This window comes from Neovison vison, chromosome 4 (assembly GCF_020171115.1).
Source record: "Neovison vison isolate M4711 chromosome 4, ASM_NN_V1, whole genome shotgun sequence".
In the NCBI taxonomy this organism is placed as follows: domain Eukaryota; kingdom Metazoa; phylum Chordata; class Mammalia; order Carnivora; family Mustelidae; genus Neogale; species Neogale vison.
In genome coordinates, this window is record NC_058094.1 from 22,894,308 (window position 1) to 22,917,840 (window position 23,533).

The 23,533-nt window shown below is 40.8% G+C and overlaps 1 long non-coding RNA gene across 1 annotated transcript; it reads left to right on the top strand.

Annotated features, from left to right (window-relative positions):
* Nucleotides 1-362: 362 nt before the first annotated feature.
* Nucleotides 363-23,143, top strand: LOC122905522. The gene is made up of 3 exons (XR_006384344.1): nt 363-439; nt 21,920-22,033; nt 22,957-23,143. It is a non-coding gene; the product is annotated as an uncharacterized LOC122905522 (long non-coding RNA).
* The last annotated feature ends 390 nt before the right edge of the window (nt 23,144-23,533 follow it).

The following is a 23,533-nucleotide window of genomic DNA, read 5'->3' on the forward strand; positions in this document are numbered from 1 at the left end:
AAGCTCTCAGCATAGTACCTGGACCCTGGAAGACACTCAAGTAAGAAAGATATTTTTATTTAAAAAATTAATATTCAGTTTCTTACTCAGTGCCAGGTATAGAGGAAGTGCTTAAAAATTCCTAGTACATGAATGACTGAAATGTTTAGTTGTCATAGCTCCCTGCGAGAGTTATGAAACACAAAGGGTCAAGGAAACACATTGCCAGCAGTGTTACTCATTCATTCAGGAAAACCCAATATCACAGTGATACTCTTACTTTAAAATCACTTATGCTGGTGCTGGCTCCCATGATCAGTAATGAATTTTAAGTATGGTAGCAAATGCCTATTTTATTGGGGCTCACAGGAAGGGAGCACACACAGAAATCTACCAGATGACTCCATCTTCAAGACTGCCAGGGCTGCTCACTGTGAATTTGATCACAGAAGTGTTTTCTGTAAGTTGGGGGTGAGGGAGTGTGGTGGGGGCAGGGGTGAGGAGTTATTCTGAAATGGAACCAAAATAGCCAGGAGAAAGTGGAAAACTTTAGGCAACCCTCTTGTCACTTAATTTTCTCCAAAAACGAATTTTTTAAAACATCATCCTTAACATAGACTGTTCAGGTTGACTCCAATAGGACTGTTGTGTAGACATAGCTCAAATTCTCTGGCAGGGACATCAGATTTCTGGAAAATGTGTCTTGGGTCTTTTATGAATCAGAGATGCAGTTTCATATTCTGAAAGGAAAAGAAGTACATCAATTAGAGGCTCTGGAACAATCTGGGGCAGGACTTCAGCTGATGAAATGGGGAATCAGGTTGCCTGCCTGGGTTACAAGTCAGAAGGTAATAGAGCTAAGGCTTTGGAATCATACAAACCTGGTTTAAATCCAGGCTCTTGCACTTACTAGCATTAAGACTTTAGCCAACTTATTTAATCCCAGCGCGTGCGCACGTGCGTGTGTGAAATGGTAATGGTAATAATACTTAATTCAGGAGGCTGTTGATTAGGGTGATGTAGGTAAACTGCTCAGCGTGGTGCCTGATGCATAGTTAGTTCTCAATAAATACTGGCTATTGTTTTTGGATAGTCCATACGCATCAGACAAATACCTTCATTATTCTGGGCCTGTTTGTGCTGTTAATGTGTGAGAGAGTTAGACCTTCTTAATGGTTCAGTCTTTTCCAAAGAGCCTTAAAGTCCTGCTGGGTGATTGTAAGAGAAATAAGACATAGGGTGTTTGCTGGGCTAGCCAAGTGTGTGTATGCATATGTGTGTGTGTTCATGCCTGTGTGTAAATGCGTGTATGCATGTGTGGGCACATGCACATGTGTGTGGGTGAGGGGAAATGGGCTTTCTAAGTTTTTGATTTAGCCAGAGAACCCATACTTTGGGATTTTCCCATGTATTTGAACAATGGTTTCTGCTGCTAATAAACACACATGTTAAAACCCGGGATTATATTATTTTTTATATCATAGTTTAAGAATTTTAATAAACACAGATATGTATACATATATCCCCTTAGTGTGTACATATGTAGTATACATGTATATATAGACACACATATATATAGCATGTGTGTATATATACCCATATAGTGTGTGTGTGTATGTATGTGTGTGTATGCAGCTAACATTTACTGAATGTTCTCTATGTGCCCCAAATTGTACTAGAAACCTTCCGTGGAATACCTTCTCTCATCCACACAACACCCCAAGAAAACACACATGCTCTTACTGTCCTCATTTTACAACTGGACTGAGGTTTAGCAAGATTAAGTCCCTTGTCCAATGTTACCCAGCTAATGAGAAATTTCAGGCCAGAGTTGGCAGACTTCAGAATCTTACTTGTCTCTCCTCTCTTAGCTAATTCTCTGTTCATCTGCTGTTACCTTGCCTCTTTCATCTTAAAATTCCGAGTGGTTTCAGTAACTTAAAAAATAAATGAAATCTGCTAACCCCTTATCCTCAGCCATCTTACCTACTTGGTACAATATTTATATCCAGAGTTGCTTGTGCGAGTTCCGGTTGGATGGAGCTGATTTCTGCATTAGCTGTTTTTGTGTGCTTCTCCCAGTTTTCCCAGTGTAATCCAGCCACTGAGCAAATAGTCTTGGAATAACTATCATGGAGCAGGTACTGGGCTGGATCCTGAAAGTACGACAGTATAGAAACCACATGCTAGTTATAAAATAAAGGTTTTCAGAGGTTTCAAACTTTTTTTTTCCTTTTTTTTTTTTTTTTAAGTAGTAGGACTTTAAAAAAACAATAAATTCTGACCTGGGTTCTGGTATATAAAATCAGTGAAAGTGGAGGTACAGGGGGAGTCTGGGCACAGGCGGATGCTGGGAGACTGCTTTCAGTGTCGTGGTCAGTTATAGTCCCCAGGCATCCCTGGGAAACCCTGGGGCAGTCTGGAACAGATCGTGCAACCACAGACCTACAGCTAAGCTTTGGCTCGCCATGCTCAGATACTGGCTGTCATCAGACACTTCCTGGGTCTCCTCATGCTTGTCTGCTGAGCACTGTTCTGGTGACCAGGGAGATACAGATGATGGCCATATGTAGTCCCTACTGCTGATGGGTTTGCCTTTTTTTTTTTTTTTTAAACCAATGAAAAATAATCACCTCTGCAGTTATACCTATGTCCCCATGCATGTTACTTTTCAACATCTTGATCTGAGGTCAGTTGTGCTTCAGGATGCTTGTGGCATTGCCTTCAAGACTCTTTAAAGAAACACTGCCTTTTTATGTTATATTCACACCTTAAATTAAAAACATTTCCTCAGTGTGGGATATTTGCCACACCACATTCATACTCACATCGATATTCTTTGAAAGCCATAGGAGTGTTTGGGTAGCTTTATTCTTTGTTTTTAGTGAATATGTCATTAAGAGTAATGTCTCTTACGTTAACTAGTCATTATGCATGTACATTACACGGACATGTAGATGATATAGACTCCCATCTGAGTACAGACTTGGAAGGGATTGATCTCATGGAGCCCTCATAGCAGTCCTATGTGGCAAGTACCCATCATCTCTCTCTCTTACAGACTTTTCTAAGAGAAGTTGAGTCACACGCTGAAAGTCACAAGCTGGTAGCAGAGGGATCGGAATATGACCGCAGAAAGCATGAGACATAAACTCATGTTTGTCTGCTCTGTGTTCTCCGCAATGGCCAAGAACTCTCCGAAACACCACCAAAATTTCTGGTCCTTAGATGGGTCATAAGTCACCAGGTGGGGCCAAATTAATATGCAAATAATTGGACAGTTGATCAATATTATCAAGTTGATTCTTACAATATATCTCAGGAATGCAATGATGGGATTCCTTCCAACTACCCTGAAAGGCAAATACCAATGAAATAATTGAATACAACTGAAATACCAAAAAAAATTTTTAGAAGTTCCCTTCTCAGGGAGGAGGTGTTCCTGGTCCATTATGCTGGAAATTTCCACCCCTTCCAACCTGTGGCCTTTCATCTCTCTTCCCTAATTTATATTACCTCCTTAGTACTTAACGCTCACAAACATGCTCTACATTTGACTTTTCTCATCTTGTTTGTTGACTATGACCGACAGTAGGTGTAAACTCTTCGAGGGCAGGGAGTTTTGTCTCTTTCAATCCCATCTGTATCTTTGGCACCTCAAAGAGAGCCTGGTGCATGGTAGTTCCTCAATTAATATTTGTTGAAAGAATGAGTAAGTGAATCATGACAGTTCCATATAGAACTCAGCCATAGCATATTTCATTTCAGCTTACCCCCCTCCCTCTGTAGAGCGTGATCAGGGTATGGTGGGATGCAACGACATAGGACGGAACACCGACCAGCCTTCCAGAAGCCAGGTGCGAATTCTGCTTCTGCCCCTTAGTCTGTGTGACCTTCAGGAGCCAGTTGGTCCCTCGGGCTCAGTTTCCACAAATGTGAGGTGAAGACGATTAATAGCTGATTGTTATGGGAATGAAGTTATTTAAAACTCTTGCCAAAAGTATGTGCTTAATTAATATAAGCTGGATCTGAAGCAATACTCTTAGAAGAGTATTAAAAGCTCCTCTCTTTTAGAAAACATTGATTTTAGCTGAGGGATAAAAGCTAAAGGCAGTGTGACATTTTTATTCTCCTGAGGGGGCCTTAAAACATTTTAGCAATTTCCCTTCTGGCAAATGCCGGAATAAAAACCGGCTGCTTGGCACACCCTCCTGCCCCATTTACCCAGGCCCACATGAGCCTGAAAAGCCCTGGGGAATCCAGGGCAGTTGCACAGATGCTAGGAGAGTGCAGGTGCCTTGTGGGGGCTTCCACAACCTGCGGCGGCCAGAAGGACACATAGCTGAATGTCAGTGGACCCAGGTAATGCCCCAGATTGAGTCAGCTGGGAGTGGGCTGGGCTGTGCATGCAGCAAATGCAGATTAATGCCGCGTTTAACGGCAGACTTTTATGCCTCCTGTACGTGCAATGCTAGTATTACAAATGGAAACCCAAGTGAAATCAATCCAGAATGTTGATGATGTTCAAGGTACAGAAATATAACGGTTCGTAATAGCCCATGTTTTCAAATGAATCTTTTTATTTCATTCCTTTGTACAATGCCAGTGATTAGTTATGAATTGTGGAGAGTAATTAAGGAGTACTGTTCTTGGTGAATGACTCTATGAACCAAAAAATGACTGTGGTGGGGAGAGGGCCGAGGGGAAGCTGAGAAAGTGGTTTTGTTGTCTGTGCACGGGGACCCCATCATGAAGCTTTCTAGCTGTGATAAGATGAATGAAGGGACTCCATTAACCCCCAAAGGCTGGATTAATAGAACAAATTCGATTTCCTTTGGTTCTAAAGGAATAGACAGCTTTAAACTGCCTCTTAGGACTTGTTTGTTAACATCACTTTAAGGAGGGGCTTTCAAATAATAAAGGTGGCAACGGGAAGACTGACATAATTAAGGACGATGTAAAGACATGTTCCATTTTAAAGAAAGTGCCTACAAAGACATTTAAGAATCAACTTAGCAGCATGTCTTTAAGATGTCTTTACACAACTGATGTAAAAGAGCCAGGGCTGAAATTGCAAATAAGCCGAGATAGTTTTTCAAAGATTGTTTTGCCCTGTAGCATTTCTCTTGTAAATGTTGTGACAACAATAGATGAACAAGGAAGGCATAATTCCAATCCTCCATGAGAAGGCTGTAGGTTGATGACTATCAGTGTTTTGTGGGTGCGGGCTTGGAGCAGGTGGAGAAGAGGGTAGAAGGAAAAGAGTTTCTATGGGAGTCAGAAAGTCTAGATCCCACCTACTTCTGTTACCATGTGACCTTGGTCAAATGTCCTCACTGCTCTGAGCTTCAGTTTCGTCTTCTACAAAATGCCTGACATTTTACATATCCACATGTCTCAGAGACTTTTGTGAACTTCAAATAACGTACTATTTGTGAAAGACCCCGAAACGTTGTAAAGTGAGATTCAAATACAAGGGAGAACAATATTGTTCAGATGGTTTGGAAGCCAATCAGCTCTTGCCTCTTGCTGTGTAACTTGAAGGTAATGTTTATCCAAGTAGAACCACAGACAGGAAGAGAAACAAGACAGGGCAGGGACCCGAGCCATTGGAGCCTGAGGTGGCCGCCAGAGCCTGACCAGGACTGGGTTGACAGGTCCAAGAAGAAAAGAAACAGGATGAAGAGTGGTGTGGTATTACTGACAGCCCCATAGTGCATTATTCCTTCTTTGAGCATTTGTTTACATCATTTGGAACACTTCTGCTCTCGTGGGTCATGAGGTATCATCGTTTTCAATTGTAAGATTAAATACTAGCATGCTTGGAGGCTTTGTCATATAAAAAGGGGCCAAGGGAGGAAGTAATATTGACTTGAGTGCGGTTCTGTGGAAGAGGCATTTGCATGACGAATATGTTTATTTAGCTCTTATTAATAGTCTTCCACCTGAGGGGCACCTGGCCGGCTTAGCCAGAAGAGCATGTGACTCTTCATCTTGGGGTTGTGAGTTTGAGCCCCACGTTGGGTGCAGAGATTAGTTAAATAAATAAACTTAAAAAAAAAAAAAGTCATCTGTCTGAGAGGACTGGCCAATGACAAAGCAGAGGGAAGTTCCCATTTTGTGAGAGATGCTGGCTCCCACCATGCTCCTGGACACGTGAGGCTGTAGCATGGGGAACAAGGGACCAGCCAAAGTGCAGAGGGGTTTTACCTTCCCCAAGCCTGAAATCTTCACCCAGAGATTGCTGAACCATGACTATGTGCCATGTGTATGCTGACCAAAGCTCCTAAGTATCTCTATAAAATAAAATCATTGCTATTTTATGACATGGAAACATGGATAGAAGTACTTTTTGAATAGATAACAATGAAGGCATTGTTTCAAATACATAAATTGAGATAAAAATAAAAAAAAATAAGAGGATAAAAAATTCTGCCAAGTGGTTTCCTCACATGGGAGAGAAGGGGACCAAAATAGGAGGGACTACTTAGATGTAAGTCATTGTCAATATTCTGGTTCTGTAGTTGGGTGTTGGGATCAAGAGAATTTGTGCATTGTTAGAGCAAACCAACAATAAGAGAAGATGGACTAGAGCCTTGCCTGAAGCGAGGACGATGGCATGTGTGAACTGAAGATTAGGATTAGTGCAAGTCTATGTATCTGATTATTAGAAAAACAAATGAAGAAACAAAGTAATCAACAAATGGAAGAATAGGCAATGGAATGAATGAGTGGGCAGATGGATGCCCTCTCTATGTTATTCTCTCTTGTAGCATGGCAGTTTTTTACTCTACAGGTTGATCTCATGACAAAGTTCTTTCCTGGTGTAATTTATTTGGAGCAGGTGAAATCAAACTTATGGAGATACTGGAATGAGGAAGGATGTTGCAATTAAAATAATAGGGCAGTTTCTACTCTTCTTAAAATGAGTAAGTCAGGATTGAAATAATGACCAACCCTTGGCACCCCTTCCAGTGTCCTAGAACTGCAGGTGCTAATGGCCATGGTTAATGGCAGTGAACCATGCATCTGAAGATGCAGACTCCAGCTCTATTTCCAGTTTTCTTCCAGTAGGAATCTCTTAACACAGTAGGCATACATTGAGCTCCTGCAAGGAAGCAGACACTGTTTTAAGTCTTTTTATAAAGCTGGCCTGACCCAGATTTTGCCTGTAGGATTGTTACTCTTAGTCCCGTTGGAGTAACATATACATAAACAATTTACATCTGTTGAGATGGGCTACATCACAAAGCAGGTGAAGGTATGTGATGAAAATCTGGAGAGGAAAGATGAGAGGAAAGGGGCCAGGGAAGTTTTCAAGGGAGTGATTTGAGGCACGACTTTTCCGGGAGTTTAATCCATCTAGTCTCGTTTCCGAGACTTCTGTTAAAGGCTGGACATCATCAGTTCCTTTGATAAAGGTTTGTTTTAGGGAGGTGGGAGAATTTTAGGGAACCAGGAAATCTGGTCCCCACTTCTGTGATCAAAGAGGAGAATCATGACTGTTTAAGAGTGATTTCCTTCTACTGTAAATTGGCACTGATGAGTTTCTATTTTTTCTTTCCTCTGTGACTCATTTTCCTCCCCTACCCACCCCTTTTTCTTTTTTCCTCCACCTCCATCTCTTCTTCCTCTTCCTCTTTTTCTTCCTTTGTTCTTGAGGATCAAATAGATTATTTGTGAAACTTAGATTAACCCTAAGATTAATTAATCTAAGTTAATTAACTTAGATTCTTTTGAAAGTCCCAAGAAAGTGAATCAACTTTATATGAATTTTAAAAGGTATTTTCAAGCAAAACCATGAAGAACTTGGCTGAATTATCTAATTTTAATATTTTGGCACATTACACAGGCAAATAAAGGTCTCATTTTCATATACACAGAGTCTCTCTATATAAAATTCTACTTGTCTGTATATAGACACACATATGTGTATATCTATAAATGTACGTGTAATAACTGAAACTTTATTCTGGCAAGTAGTAGTATGCATAATATACTCTAAGAGCAGTATTTTAATGCCAGCTAATGTTTATTCTTGAACGAATCTGTACAAAAGCAGCTAGTTATCTCTTTGGGTTAAAAAACATTGAAATGTGTTCAGGATGACCAAAGCAATCATGCCTTAGAAAGGAAGGGAGCCCAAGGAACAAATGCATAAAAGATACAAAGAGTCACTTTAGAAAAAAAAAAAAAAGAAAAGAAATAGTCACGTTAGTTCCTTAGTTTACAGTTTTGAAATACCTAGGAGGTTATAGTGTATTAACTTTGGGAAAAGTTGGGGAGGAATTTGGGAGTTATCTGATGGAGCGGTTTTGTGACTTCTCTATAAAGTGAAGAAACTTTCACTTGATATATTACTTATTGTTGATTTTATTTAAACTGATATTTATCTAATCTTCACAAAATAGTTTCCATTTAAAAGTAAAAAAAAAAAAACTTGAAGGGTTTTACTTATGATTTAATCTTTCCCTTTCTTTCTTGTAAATGTTACCTTATTTTAAAATCACCAGTTTCATCAACTGTTTTTGATAAAAATATCTTTAGTCAAAGGGTGACCAATGAAACAAGCATTATTAGAATTATCAATCATACCAAAAATATTAGCTAGAATAATTTTACCTTAGGTAATGAATGGTAACTTTAATTCTGGTTTCTTTACAACATATCTGTTAAATAATATGACTAGATTATGATCAACATGATACTTGATAAATCTGGAGTAAAGTTTTTCTCCACTTGGGGAGAAATCACTTTTTTTTTGAGGATTAAAGTGTTATGGGCTCAGGGACACCTAATCAATAATGGTGAGCATGGGGGGATGGGGAGGACTATTCTAGAAACTTAGGTTTGTGAGGTGTTCCTGACTAAGCAAGACTTAGGAATTAACCATCCCCAGAGCCCCACTGTAGTTTGGATCAATCTTTGTCCAGTTTTAGAGTCATTTGGTCAGGGGCCAGGGTCAGAATGGCAGAGGAGGGGAGTCTGGGAGATGGACACTTGCCTGTTCACTGTACTGACATGACTAGTTCCCCTCCACTATTCCTTTCTTGGCCTCTGAATCTATAAGGAGGAGTTTCTTCATATGGGTGAGTCCGTCCTCTGCACAGATGTTTTGCATGCTGCACTTTGCCCTAAGAATTGATTGTAAGAATTGATTATAATTATAAAATTATAAGAAAAACACTTAGGTTGAGTGTTTTCCCACACATTACTAGTGCATCTTTAAAAATCCTCTGAATGATAGGGATCCGGCAGAAGGAAATTTTTTAGAGTAAAGCCAGTGGGTAATGGTGCAGCTTCATTATGGGAAACAAATTGGATTGCCCTCAGTTATGGAGTGCAGAGAGAAACATGGCAGTTTTGCTATCACTCTTGTATTTTAACGTGCAAGCCTGGAATTGTGGTAAAGACAGACGATGATCCAAGCATGAACAAGGCTCACCACAACTTGGAGCTCGCTGATGATAGCTTCATTTAGGTTTTCAAAGCCAGAGATGAGTTCCAGCCACAGCTGCCTGGCTCTTCTCCTGAGTCCCAGGGAGTGAAAACAGGTCAGCCACCGCTTTTACCAGTGAGCAGATGGCTCAGAACTAGGAAGGAGGTTTGGCAGTGATGAAATGTGCAGGGAGAAGCTAGCAAAGGAGTGGATTGGTGATCCACACAGATTGGTGAAAGGTGGGAAAAAGATGAGGGTAGCTCATCTACTAATTCAGCAAATATACATTAAGTTGCGTGTAAGGTATCAGACACAGCTATGTCCTAGGGGATCAGAGATAAAGGACACAGATCTAGCCCTTGTGGAGATCTATCTGGGAGATTTGACGTTAGAAGTGAGAAGGTTGGGGGTGGGGGTGCTGAGAAATATCAGAGATGACACTGACATATGGATAGGAGCTATACTAGGGCTTTTTAAGGTGGTGTAGAAGACCAAAGCTAGTGGGTAGATCAAAGCTGGTTTCCCAAAGGGGTGCTGTCTAAGCTGACTTGAGCTGAAGTCAGAGGAAGGCTGATGGTGGTGTAAAGGCCTGTTTAGCCAGAGCAATTCCATCTGGTGAAACAGTGATTTTGTAGTTTTTGCAGTAAAACTTAAACTGACCCTGCCCACCTCCTCCCAGGGGACTTACTTAAAAACAAGTCCCAGAAACCAGTCCCAGGTAACAAAGCCCAAATACAAGGGTGGGTCAGGCCAGGTGGACGTATCCAATCCGTGGGGGCACATACTGTCTCCCTAGCTACCAAGGAGTATGGGTTCCGCCCTTTGGGCGCCTTTTGGGTGCCCATTCTGACCAAGGTGATAGGCTCGTTCAAATATCTGCTATAGGGTAAAATGTAATTCAATTGGTCACTTATGTGTGACCTAGCATGACTCTGCAGCTTTCTCTGTGTGTTACAATCTCGTTGGCCACCTGTGCATGGCCAGGCCCAACCACATGGCCTTTGTCCTTAAACTCTAGTCTATAAGGCAGAGAGGGGTTGCCTCTCTGTCGGTTTGATTCTTGATGCTTGGTGCGAAATAAAGCTTTGTTTGACCTTTGCTTTGTATCAGTCTCGTTCCTTTGACCATGGACCCAACAGTGGTAGAGTTTGGGGAAGGAAAAAACAAGGGAAGAGCATTTCAGAAGGACCATCTTGATAAAATAGGGAGGCATACTCAGGGGAGGGGTGTGTGGTGGAAAAAGGACATGTTCAAGCTAGGTACCTGGAAAGGGAGACCCTGAGTGGGAGCATTTAGGGGAGAGGACTCAAGGAAATGGGGGACAATATAGGTATACTGTAATAAAGGAGTTAGGCTCCCAATTACATAGTAAATATATAGTTCTGTGAACTGATTCTTTTAAAAGAATGACTAGAGTTTTGTTTCTAAACATTGGCTGCACATAGGAATCACCTGGGGAGCTTTGAAAGCAGAAATGCCTGGTTCCCCTTTTCCCTCTTCCATAACTGTCCCAAAGATCCTGATCCAAGGAACCTTGGGGGCAGTGTGGGAATCAAGGTTTTCAAAAACTCCCCAAGTGATATAACCAAGAACAAGAATGAACTTTGTGCCCGTGTTTTGTCCTGAGTAAAATAGTAAAACATTGCCTAACTCACAGTTAACAGAATGATCTTTAGAATAATAAAAGGGTTGATTGATGCGGGGCAGGGTTTTGGCCAGGGCTGATTTTGCCCTCAAGGGGACACTCGGCAGTGTCTGAAGATATTTTTGATGTCACAAATGAAGAAGGAATGCTAATGGCATCAAACGGGCAGAGGGCAGGGAATCCTCCAATGCACAGGACAGCCCATCTCAAAAACAACGAATTAATCAGCCCCAAAAGGCAATAGTGCCAAGGTTGAGAAAGCCTTAGGTTGCAGATAAATACATCTCTGGAGCTGGGTTACTCTGGATCCACCTACCAGCTCCACCACAAAGCAGCTACGTAATCTTTGGTAAGGTCCTACTCAGCTTCTTTGTGCCTTAGTTCTGTTATAAGCTAAATGAAAATATTACTTAACTCATAGGGATTGAATAGTTAATTCATGAGAAGGCAGAGCTGTCCCTGACAAGTCCCCTACCCTTATTTAGGAAGTAAGGAATTACTACCCTGTAAATCTCAAGCTAAAATTGTGGAATTCCCCTTGCCTAGACCTGTGGGGCTGGGTGGGGGTCTTCATGTAAAGGAACAAGTAGGAGTAATAATAGCCACCATTTACTGAGAGATCACTACACATAAGCAATAGGGGAAGTACTTGATATACATGATCTCATTTAGTCTTTGCAATAACTCGTATGATGTAAGTATCACAAATCCCATTTTACAGAAACAGAATTGAGGTGTTAAACGTTGTGGAACTTGCCCAAGTTTACACAGAAAGTAGAGGGGATCTGTCTGGTTACAGAGCCTGGCCACTTAACACGGTGTTCTGCAGGAAGCCCAAAATGTGGTATATGGGAAACACTAGAAAGGAAGTTATAAGCATATCAGATGTTTTGGCTCATTCCTGCCTGGGTTTTCACTTCTGATCTGCTCTATCTCTGCCTGATTTTCCCCAAATCCAGAGTGGCCTTGGAAGCTACCATTACAGTATTAATCTTTGTGGGCGGTGGTCTTCAAAACAACATATGGGCCTTTATTTGAGCATCGCATACATATCCCACTGGGTTGCATATTACATATATCTTGTTACTGAAGTAAAAGCTAAGGAAATATTTTAAAAGGGTAAAAGAACATAAACATGCAAGTTCTAGTATTTTCCTACAGCATTACCATCCAGGGTGAATGGATCCATTTTGGAGACCACAACTCTAGACAGTTCCTATTGTTCCTCTTATCTGTACTAGGAGCTCCTGTCTTCCTTTGTTTCACAAAGGTAAGGTTACATTTATTTTCCAACTTGTATTGGCTTGGAAACTAAGTGAAAAAAGACAAAGGAAAACATATAAGCTCCGAACCTGACTTAACCAAAGCCCAGCACATCTACCTTGGCTGGGGTAGTTTACAGGATTCCAGCACTCTATTTCCTTTCTGCATCTCAGACTCTTTGAGGAATAGGGTGGAGGTGGGGAAAAAATATAGGCGGTGGTGGTGGGGGAGGGGGGAAATCTTATCCACTGCACCAGCTGCACCTGTGGATAGCAGACTTTTGAATAACACTCATGGGCTCTGCATGTGTTTTGAGGTCTATACTTTTCTATTTGTTTTCTTTATTCCTGGTTTCCTGTTAAGATCCCCTTTTGAAAGAGTCCAGTATAGTCTTATTGAAACTAATAGGAAAGGGGATTTCTTATACCATGATTGGTTGGGGATAAGCAGAAGGTCAGAGCCATCAGCTGTGCTGGTAGCTGCAGCCATTTTGACTTCAGGTCTGGGAATCGTAGCTAGAATTGGAGCCAACCCAAACAGGAAAAACCCAGGCCAAGGAGTGAAACAAGAGGTAGCGACAAGATTTTCTCTCTCAGGCTCTTATTACTTTGTCAGAAATCCTCCATTCACCCTTGTTCATCTATTTTCATTTGAAACTTTCAAATATTAGGCCCTATAATTCCTGGAAAGCAGCACACTGGAAATATAGAAATTTGGATTTCAATTCCAAGAAGGCAGTTTTGTTGTTGTTGATATGGTAATTGAAGAAACTTGATAGTTTTTCATTCTTGGGAAGTTAAGAATATATAAACAAAGCCGAGGACCAGAAAATTCTGAAGCAATCGTTATTAAAATGAACTGTATAAAGATATTTATGAAATCAGACAAGCAGCGAGAGGGAACAAAATGATTAGTTCTCCGCACGTGTAGTCATCTTTTATAGCTGAGGATGAAGAACCAGATGGTCTTGTTATCAGTTTGCATATTTGTCAGAAAAAAAGCAAACACCACAGGTGTTAAGACCCACATCCCTTTCCACATGGCACACATGTAAGACTCTGACTCTGGGTTTGTGGTTATAGATGCTGCTTATAGAGCCTGACATCATTTCACGACATTCCAGGGTGCACTAATTCTCTGAGCAAGAGACTACCCCATTTCTAGGAATCACAGTCTAAATCCATTTATCCAAGAATTTGATGTTGCCCCTGGAAGGAATCCGCTAATGATTCTTTGACTTTATTCACTCAGAAATAATTATAGAATGATTACCATTGCCAGACACCGTGCAAAGCACCTGTTTATGAAAAACTTGATCATGAACCCTGATCAAATACTTGGGATCTGAGGTGAAGAAAACATAATAATAATTGCAATTCCTACTTCATGGCATTGTTGTCTTGGCAATGTTGACATCCTATAGAGGTACTTGGAATGAAAACTTCATAGCTAGCTGCCTTGTGTGTGTCTGTTTCTTGAGAGTTCAGCTTGCTTCCTCGACTTTTGAAAATATGGTTCTGTGTGTCTGAGAAAATCTTTGGCTGTAACAACAGCTCTTTTGGTAGAGAAAAAAAAAGCATATAAACCTAGATTTTATATCTGTATATCTGCAAAGTGGTCTGGGATTTCTTATATATCATGTGTGAATGCTTTCAGAAGAGAGTTTTATTGGAAAATTGCTCAAAGTTACAACTAAAATTTAAGCATCAGCAGCATGGTGACTCCCGAGATTTGGGAACAGTGACTGTCTCTGGACCCCATCAGAAGGCCGGCACACAAAATGGCTGCTCAAAAGCCAAATCCAACTTGCTGATGTATTTTGCTTGGCAGACAGTGTGTGTGTGTGTGCGTGTGTATTGTGTTTCATGTGTTTGTAGACAGAACAAACATTCTCTAGTTTTCTACAGTCTTTACCACTCACTCTTATCTTATTCCTGTTAAATTCACATGTTTACATTGGTTGACTGGCCTCTGGGTCCTCAACTTGGTCAGCTGACAGACATGGGAGGGAAAAAGAGGAGTAGGAACAAATAGAGATAGTAAAAGAGAGGGCTAGAACTGCATAGAATGCAAAGGATGGGAAGCACCAGGTGGAGGGCTTAGCCTGGAGCGGAAGTCCACTAAGAACACCATGGGGGCACGAGGGGCAGGGAGAGGAAGGAGCTAGAGGAGGATGTTACTGATCTCTGTTAGGTATTCCATTCCCAGGCATGTTAACCTCAGTACCCCATTTAATAAACCTAAAAATCTGCCACCAAGGGGCATTCTTACAATGAATGTCAGGAAGGGGAGGTTTGGAGGTTAAATGATTTGCCCAAGATGATGAGTTCTAACCAAAGACTGGAGTCTGCAGCCTAGGGCTATGTAACTCCTGAAGCCAAACTTTTCCCACTTTCCTACCACACTGGTTGTCATGATGGTTTTCGTTTTTGTTTTTGTACCAAGTCCAGTTCTGGAGAAAATTAAAATACTTCTTGGTCACATTCTTTTTCACCTAAACTTAAAATAGTTTTACCATGTACTATAGAAAGAATATGTATTATTGTGGTATAAATTACCCATTTTACTGAATAAAGGATTGTCAGTGAGGAAGTCAGAGTTACTTTTAGTCACTAGGAATATTAACCCCTCAAATGTAGAAATACAGGCCAGACAGCAGATCCAGGTGAGTCTGAGTAAAGGCTGCTCAGCCTATACAACATGGGCCATTCCAGGCTAAAAATTATAGATAACATCAATAGTATATTCCTGACTCTTAGCCTAAAGGCAAAGCTAACAGCTGCAGCAGCAGAAGACGTGTGTCAGAGCTTCAACTGCAGAAATCTCTTCTCAGTGAAGCCACCAAAGAGATATTAAGGATGGAAAAAAATAAATGGCCTATGATGGATCTAGTGTAAGTTGCCAGGGAGAGAGAGAGAATGAGAGACTTAGTTAATCATACAGCTGAACACCAATGTAGGGGAGGGGAGAGGATGTCTTACAAAAAAAGCAGGAGAGAAATAAAGAAATGAGGGGCGGGAAACAAATAAGTCCCATTAATAAATCCATAGGATGACAAAATTAATTATTTCTGAAATCACAGAGATAGAGAACTTTCTTTTAATGTGTGGTTAACAAGGCACTGTCATAAAGGAAAATGTAAATAATTAGGAAATAATTAAGAGCCTATAAAAGGAGCTCTTGATAAAAGGTGGTTAAAAGACCACTTAGTGTGTTTGAACATATGTAAAACAGGAATGTGTGTTTCTATTAAGATGTTGGTGACAACAGTAGTTAACAGTATTTGTTGGTCTCTGAGGACTATTATGAAAATCCATAAGAAGTGAAAAGTGGTAACAAATTTGTTTTACTGGTGGGCTTTATAGTAGTACAGGAACTTGTGAGAAGCCTGTTTTACATCAAGCATTTCTTCTGATAAGTTGAGTGACCTGAGTAACCCACTCGCGCTGGGTAGTCCCTGTTTGCACCTCCAGATCAGCTTTTGACGTTCTTTATTCTCCTCCATGCCCTGGATTGCTGACCTGTATTAATGACACCAACAGGATTCCCTTGCCCTCGCACTTCTACCCGCACTTGACTAATGGAGGTGGTAGCAGGGGAGAAGAGGACAGAAGAAGAGTGTGGTTGGAAGTTAATTCTTCCTACTGGGCTTTCAGTGTCTTTGATTTTCTAGCAAGGGCCCCACTTCCTGGGCGTGTACTTTCTTGCAGCTCTGGATGAGTTCATGCAACCATCCAAGGATGGCAAGAGCTCCTAGTGTTGGATAGCTCCAGTGGGCTGCACTCTGGTTCTTCCTGCATCTTTGTATCTTGCCCCTTTATATAGGCTCTCCTTAAATTCCCTATTTGAGTGTGTCCTCTGTTTCCTGACTGCTATCACTGAACTTCAACTTTGACCTTTGTGTAGTGGCTCAGGTCAAGCTACTTTACAGAGCCCCTCTAAGAGCCTACAGAAAAGATTTTAAGTAAATTATCAGATAATAAATTACTCTAAAAAATGTTATAAAAATATTATTGGTCAAAATGCAAATATGGAAACTGTCTTGAATGAGATGGAAACAAAGCCATGTGGGTTTACATTAAAGTCTGTAGAACAGACAATCACGGGACACCCTGGCAGCTGTCCAAAGGCAGACTTTGCTTTTTCCCTTTTGTTCTGCTCTCATAGATTAATGTTGGGTTGGCCAAGAGAGGCTCTGTGTTAGGCTTCTAGGCCATGTTATGAGACAAGGTAGAAGGTAAGATTCTGGATGAAAAAAGCACTACTTACTGCAAATGGCTCATGCTTCTTCTTGTAAATTGTGCTAAGTTCCTGTGCACTCAGAGAAAGTCTTACTTTGGAAACATTTTTCATCTGAATGCATCACTAGACTTGGCCTTAAAATTTTGTATCAGCATCAGGTCAACACACTCAAGGTAACTCCTCGTTGAAGCTGTTGGTTGGAGAAGAGCGTTCATATTCACGTGGTATGGACAATCATGGCTTCAGATTGTCTTTAGGTGCTTTCATTTGGTAAGACTCCAAACTACTTTCCATATACAGGGAAAGAAGAGGGGGATCACGGATCTTTGGAGTTGAAACAGCTTTAGAAACAAGGAGAGTTCCTTCCAGAGAAACTCACAATTCTGCTCATCAGGCAAGGATGAGACTTTGGAAGAAAGGTCCCCTCTTCTGCCAACCTTCTGAAAGCCTGAGAAGGAATCAGAGGCAGAGGCTTAGAGATACTTAACCAGTCGTTAGGCAGAGCAGCAGGGACAACACGTCTGTTCAGTGCTTTTGGTCACTGGGGGTAAACCAGGCGAATTGCTGCTTCTTGCACGGCCCTGGTCCCTTGTTCCAAGGAATCATTCCGTTCTGTTCATTCCCATTACATTACAGGGAAGCTTGGATTTTGTTTACATACTGGCCTCATGTTTAATATGCCAAGCTTGGTGCAAAGATATCACTAGGAATCATTAAATATAAAATATCAATTTCCCAAGTTAAAAGGCAGCCATAAAAGAAAATCCAGTTGTGTTTTGAATGTGCCGAGTGAAGTTGCTTCCCCAGGCAAAGAATTTCAAAGTTTCAAGACTTCCAATCTATATGATTTAATTATTGCAACATGTAGAAAGGCTCTTGGAGAACCAATACATCAGTGTTATGAGATGGGCCAAGTCATTCAAGGCCTCATTAGCTCCCACCATTTTTCACACAACAGGGAGGCCAGTGGGCAGACATTAAAATCCTCGGGGCTTTTTCCAAAAGAATCATGGTAAGATTTATCCCATGGGGTCCTTGAATTCAATGCTTTCCTAAGGGAATATTAGGTAGAAAACTGAGAGAAAATTTGCAAAAGCTTTTATATCTTACAAACACAAACTACACGAATAAAAGCATTGACATTGTGAGCTATACAACCTTGTATATTGGTCCTTCCTTCCTTATTCCCTCCTTTGTTTCTCTTCTGGAGAAACAAGGGCATGAAAAGGCAGAGAAATCGCTAGTTGCTGAACAGAAATAGTGTTAGATCCAGCATTCCCTTTTCGGAGGCAGTGTTACCCCATGTCTTTCCAAGTATAGCAGCCTTGACAGAATGCTGCTCAAAAATGAACAGTCTGTATGCAGGCAACACTTTCGCTATAATCCCCTATTTAGTAGGAAAATAAGAAATTGCTTTTGCATGATTTGGTAGCCTCTGCCATAATATCGTATTACTGAAAAACATGCTATAGTTTCCTTTCCATAGCCCCAAATTGTCTTGTTTAACAATTTAAGGAGGAATTTAAACTAGGTCTTAACTCAAACTTAAAACAAATATTAACCTAGTTATGATTTAAAGCCAAATAATCTGTCCTAATGCATTTCCCTTGTGGGGAGGTACAGGGCAATTGAAGGAGATTTTACAAAAATAATAAATTCTACCTAAGGGAAACGGAAATCTACAATTCTTTTAACAGTGATTCACATTTCCAAGGAGCTGAAGTAGGGAGTCTCTGTTGGCAGACTCCATCGACGGCATGACCTGACATGGGTACAAAACACCCCACAGGATATATTTCTAGTTTTGATGTAATCTGAGATTTTTTTTTTTTTTTTGACTTTAAACAATAAGCGAATCAAGTCACGGCCAAATGGATGTAATGCTCTGGTATTTTAATGTATTACAATTTATGGCAGTATTTACTTCAGTCCTTGGCTTGCTGACACTAAAATTATCTTAAACAGGAATTATAACATAAAATTAGATTAGATATACTTCAACAAGTTTATCTCTAACAATAAATATATACAAATTCTGAAATGAAGTACCCTGCAATTTTCAGCCAGAGCTTAAAGTAATTATACATTCTGTGGTGATAACACATTTCGTTTTTTATTGTGCCACAAGCTGGTGAGATACCTCTACCACGCATGTTAATGCTAATTAACAGATAAAGTGTAAATCTGAGGGAGCCTCAAATTCTGTTGCTTTGCCAGTTTTCTCTTGATTGGAAATTGCAGGCCGAATTTCCTCTCATTCCGACTCGGCCTATTCAGGCATCGCCTGAGATGTCTTTCTTCGGTGCATTTTAATCCATCAGATCTGTTCGTCATTGAATGCCTTTCTGTTTGTTTTTCATTCAGCAGACTCAAACAGTTTCCTCTATAACTGCCTTTTATAATCAGTCATAGGAGAATTTCAAGTCTGCAGAACAATAGGTGGGGATGACATGTTTATGCCACGCTCCCTCATCCCTGTCGGAGAGGTGTTTTTGTTTAGCTGCTAATAAAGTGGCATTTTGAAATGTGTTCCTGAAATGGGAGGGAGGGAGGTATGCTCTGTAGCAAGCTTTGTTTCCACGGATGCATCTGGAGTCCTCGGACCGGGGGAGCACAGCCAGCGATGTGCATTCCAGCCAACCTTTGGAGGGATGCCGACGTTGGGGTGGGGGCTGTCTGCTCTGTCCTCTGGGGTCACAACCTCCAGGATTTCAGAACTTTAATTCTGAAACTCTGTTGACTCTAAGCATAGCTTCAGGAACATTTCGTGACCTCTTTGCTGCAGCCTGAGTCTACCGTTGAGGTCAGTGAACGATCATATAGGAGGACTTTTCGCTTTGGGTGTTTGGGCTTAATTTAATTTGAGTTTACATGCTGGGCCTACAGCAAATATCGTTGGGTTTCATAAATTAAGATGTGCTCAGCAAGACCCTTCTACATTCCTTTCTTTATTTCCATCTGCCTTTTTGATTTCTACCTCGACATCAGTTACATGATAAAAAAAAACTCTCCCGCCACCCCCACCATCTGTGTGTCCTCAGCTCTGTCTATGCTTGCTAAATTCCTTGCCTCCTGAATTCTTGAGTGACTGTGTGTGAACCACCAGGACCCCAAAGATGTCAACGGGCTGGGGATAGAGAAGAATCAGAAGGCCTGGAGAGAGAAGTAGCTCAGGAAAACTTTGGAATTCGCCTGAGTATGTGGAAGAGTATTTCTGCCTCTTCCACATCTTGATAACAATGGGTGAGGATTATCGAAGTGTTGCGGCTGCTCAAGAAATGACCTATGAGATTAAATGTTTATGCATAATGATAAAATGAACTGGTTTCACCGTGGTGTTTGTATCAGTTGGCGCAGGCTGCTCTAACAAAATGCCACAGAGAGGTGTCTTAACAACAGAGCTTTGTTTTCTCACAGTTCTGGAGGCTGGGAAGTCCAAGATCAAGGAGTCTGTAGACTTGGTGCCTGATGAGGACTTTCTTCCTGACTTGTCGCGGGCCACCTTCTTGCTGTGTCCTTACATGATGGAAAGAGGAGGGGGAGGGGGATGGAGAGGGAGTGTGCCCTTCCCTGTCTCTTCCTTTAAGCACTCCTTTCAGACTGGGGTCCCAACCTTAAGATCTCATTTCATCCTAGTTAGCTCTGCAAAGGCCCTACTGTCAATAGAGTCACACTGGGGGCTTCAACCTATAAATTTGGGGGCAGGGGACACAAATGTTCTGTCTAAAACAATGTTTCTTTAGGAACCAAAGGTTCAGAAGAAAAGAGATAGTGGTATGGATTCTGAATATAAGAAAATTATTTTTCTGGACTTGTGGTATGGCATTTAATTGTTTAGAGTTACATGTCTACCTTTATTAATCTTTAAAAGAAATAGGTAACATGAAGTTTTGTCTTTATTAAAGTTCTACTATTATTATAGAAATTTCAAAAACATAGCTAAGAACAAAGAAATTATCTTTAGAAAACTCACCACCCAAAGAGGATCTCCTAATACTTTGGTGAATATCCTTCCATTTTCCTAGGCAGGCATACACATGTACACATGCACACACACACACACACACCCTATATATATATTCTATTTTTCAAATATGGATTCATATTGTGTTTGCATTTTAGAAATCTGCTTTTTCTCTCTACCAATATATCTTGAATATTTTTCCATGTCATTAAATGTTCTTTTATAACATGTGTTTCCATTTTTTTAATGAAAAAAAAAAGAGTGGTTTCTGCTGCAGAATTTCATGGTCAACTTGTTTAAATTTATGGCAAGAACATTTTTAATTGAAAGTGTATCAGAATGACATGCCCAGTCTTGGAGAGGAAGTGGACCAGCAGGGAGCAAAGCCGTGTAATCTGAGGACCTGCAAACACACAGAGGACAAATCACCGAACAAATCAATACACGAAGACGTGGAAAAGTGTGCCCCAGTTTCAAGCAAAATTCATTCTGTCTCTAGGAGACATTATTTGCAACAAGCCTGGAACTCAATAAAGTTTGTGTTCACTGATGTGATATGAAGTTGATTTAATAACCAAGGACCCTGCAATTTACTCAGCTGGCAGGAATAAAAGCTGGTCCTGTGGTGTAAGAAATGTGTGAATCTATTGGATTATGTGGGAAAGTAGCAATCGGCTGCTGTTTAAATACTTGTAGGGATTAGTTGCCATCTCCTAAAATCAGTTTCATAAAAACACCTTGTAAATTTACTTTCTGAACAGCCCTAGTGTGTCTGATGCAAGAATGCTAATTTGGTGAGAGGCCAGAAAGTGACTGGTAGGAATTTAAATGACAATGGGAACAGACAAATTGAAGCTAAAGATATCCATTGGTTAAGGAAGCATGACGAGAGAAATTAAAATGTGGGAGAAAGAAGAAACCAAAGGTGAAGGAAGAACTGTGACTTTGGTTAATATAATTTAGAAAAGAGGATACCAAATAGGATATCCAGTCACGTGTCTGGAATATTGTGTGCATCTGGCAGGGGTCAAATACTTTTGGGACCATGACAAATGACGCGCTTTCAGTGGAGAGAAGAAGACATGATGGTGAAGAGTCTGAAAGCCATGGTATATTAAGAACATTTGAAGAGCTATGGGTACTTACTGGGGAAAAAGAATCCTACAGCCAGCTACATTTATTTCATTTGAGGTCTGGTGAAATATGTGCATACACTTACTCTGTGAAACACCAGATGGCTCAGTTGGGACCACGAAAGGAACACTTTCCTAATGAAAGCTTCTCACAAGGATCTTGCTCCAGCTGGCTGACCATTCTGGGGTATTTGAGGCATGTCTGCCTTGGTAGCACCTGCAGTAGGAGATCTCTAACTTTCCTTTCAATTTAGGTTTCCAGGACCTCACCTTCATGCAAACGGAAATAAAAGCTCTTGGGTAGAGATGGATGATAACCCACCAAGCATTTGTGTTCTCCTTGCGTGATCTGGAGCGGCTGCTTGGGGGTGAGCGGCTCGGCAAGTGGCTCTGTTTTCTATTCCCTTTCTAGGTGTGGCCTTATGTTACCTCTCATCCCTGGAACCAGCCAGGCAGGGAAGGGACTCACTTCTGGGGAGGGCTCTTAAGGTACAGACTGAAACTCTTCTTTCTCCTTTTCCCTGTCTGCCTGTTGGGTGCAGAATCCTTTGAAGCCTTGGGGAACGGTGAGCTAGAGATGACAGGAGCAGATCCCTTAATCACCAGTCATTGAGGGAAACTATCTACAATCAGGAACACTGGTTTTGGACTGTTATGTGAGAAATCAGTTTTTAAGGTGTTAAGCTGTTAACATTCAGGGGTTTATTTGTTACAGAAGGTAACCTAAAGCTTTCATCTGGTCTGATTTTGGGTTGTTCTCTGTACAAAAAAGGATAGAGAAAATAGATCAGACGTCACATAGAAATAATATAGGTAAGCACAGGGATTATGCCTGGACAAGGGCATGAAGAACTTTACTTTGCCTAGAACCACAGGGAGGCAAGGAAAACAAAAAATAATAATGATAAATATTATTATCAGCTAACATGTATAGTCACTGTGCAGGGCACATTACATTTGATCCTCACAATAACTCTATGAGGTAACCATATGGTTTCCCTGTGATAAAAATGATTAAACAGATTCAGAGAGTTAAGTAACTCATCCAGGGGTACACAGCAAGTATATGGATAGACCAGGATTTGAATGGAGCCCTTATAAAAGCATCATTAAGTTCTAAGCCAGTGACGTGAAGAAGATAAAACTTTTTAAACCTTGGGCCCTACTAACTCTAGAGGGAGAACAGCAAACAGGAACCTTTCTGTTTTGCAACAATATAACTTATAACAACTTTATGCCACAGTGTATTTGCCAAGTTTCTCCTGATAACATAAGATAACTTGCTTTCTAGATTTTCCTGAAACTCGACTCTTGCAGAGCTTCCTAAGATAACAAGAAGTACAGCCTCAGTTAGAACTCCGCAATGCATTCTAGAAGAGAACTCATCTGGATTCCCTTCACCAGGTAGCAAATGTAGCTCTCAGCCAAAAACACTGCTTCTGACTGCCAAGGACCCACACATTATCCAGAATATTCAGTCCGTCAACTCTCCACTATTAATCTTAAATCGGTAAGAGCAGCTTCATCTGTATGTTGAATTGTCGTGAACTACACAACTCACTATGTCCTTGGTACCATTAACCTCTGATCTTCCTTTGGCTTCAAGAGCTTAGATGAAAGAAGCCCTTTCTTACCTGCGTTTAGCTGGCTGTGGATTCTCATCTCAGGTGTATAGGTTGTACCATTTCGTTGTTTTATTCCTGCGTTGTACTAGGTAACTGGAGGAATTCATATAAAGTTGCTGCTGAAACAACCTGAATTTCCTTGGTCTGACATTAGGTTGTGGGGGAGGCATAGAAACTACATATTGAATAAGATTCTCATGCACACTGAAATTTGAAAATAAATGCTTTAGAGGATGGCAGAAA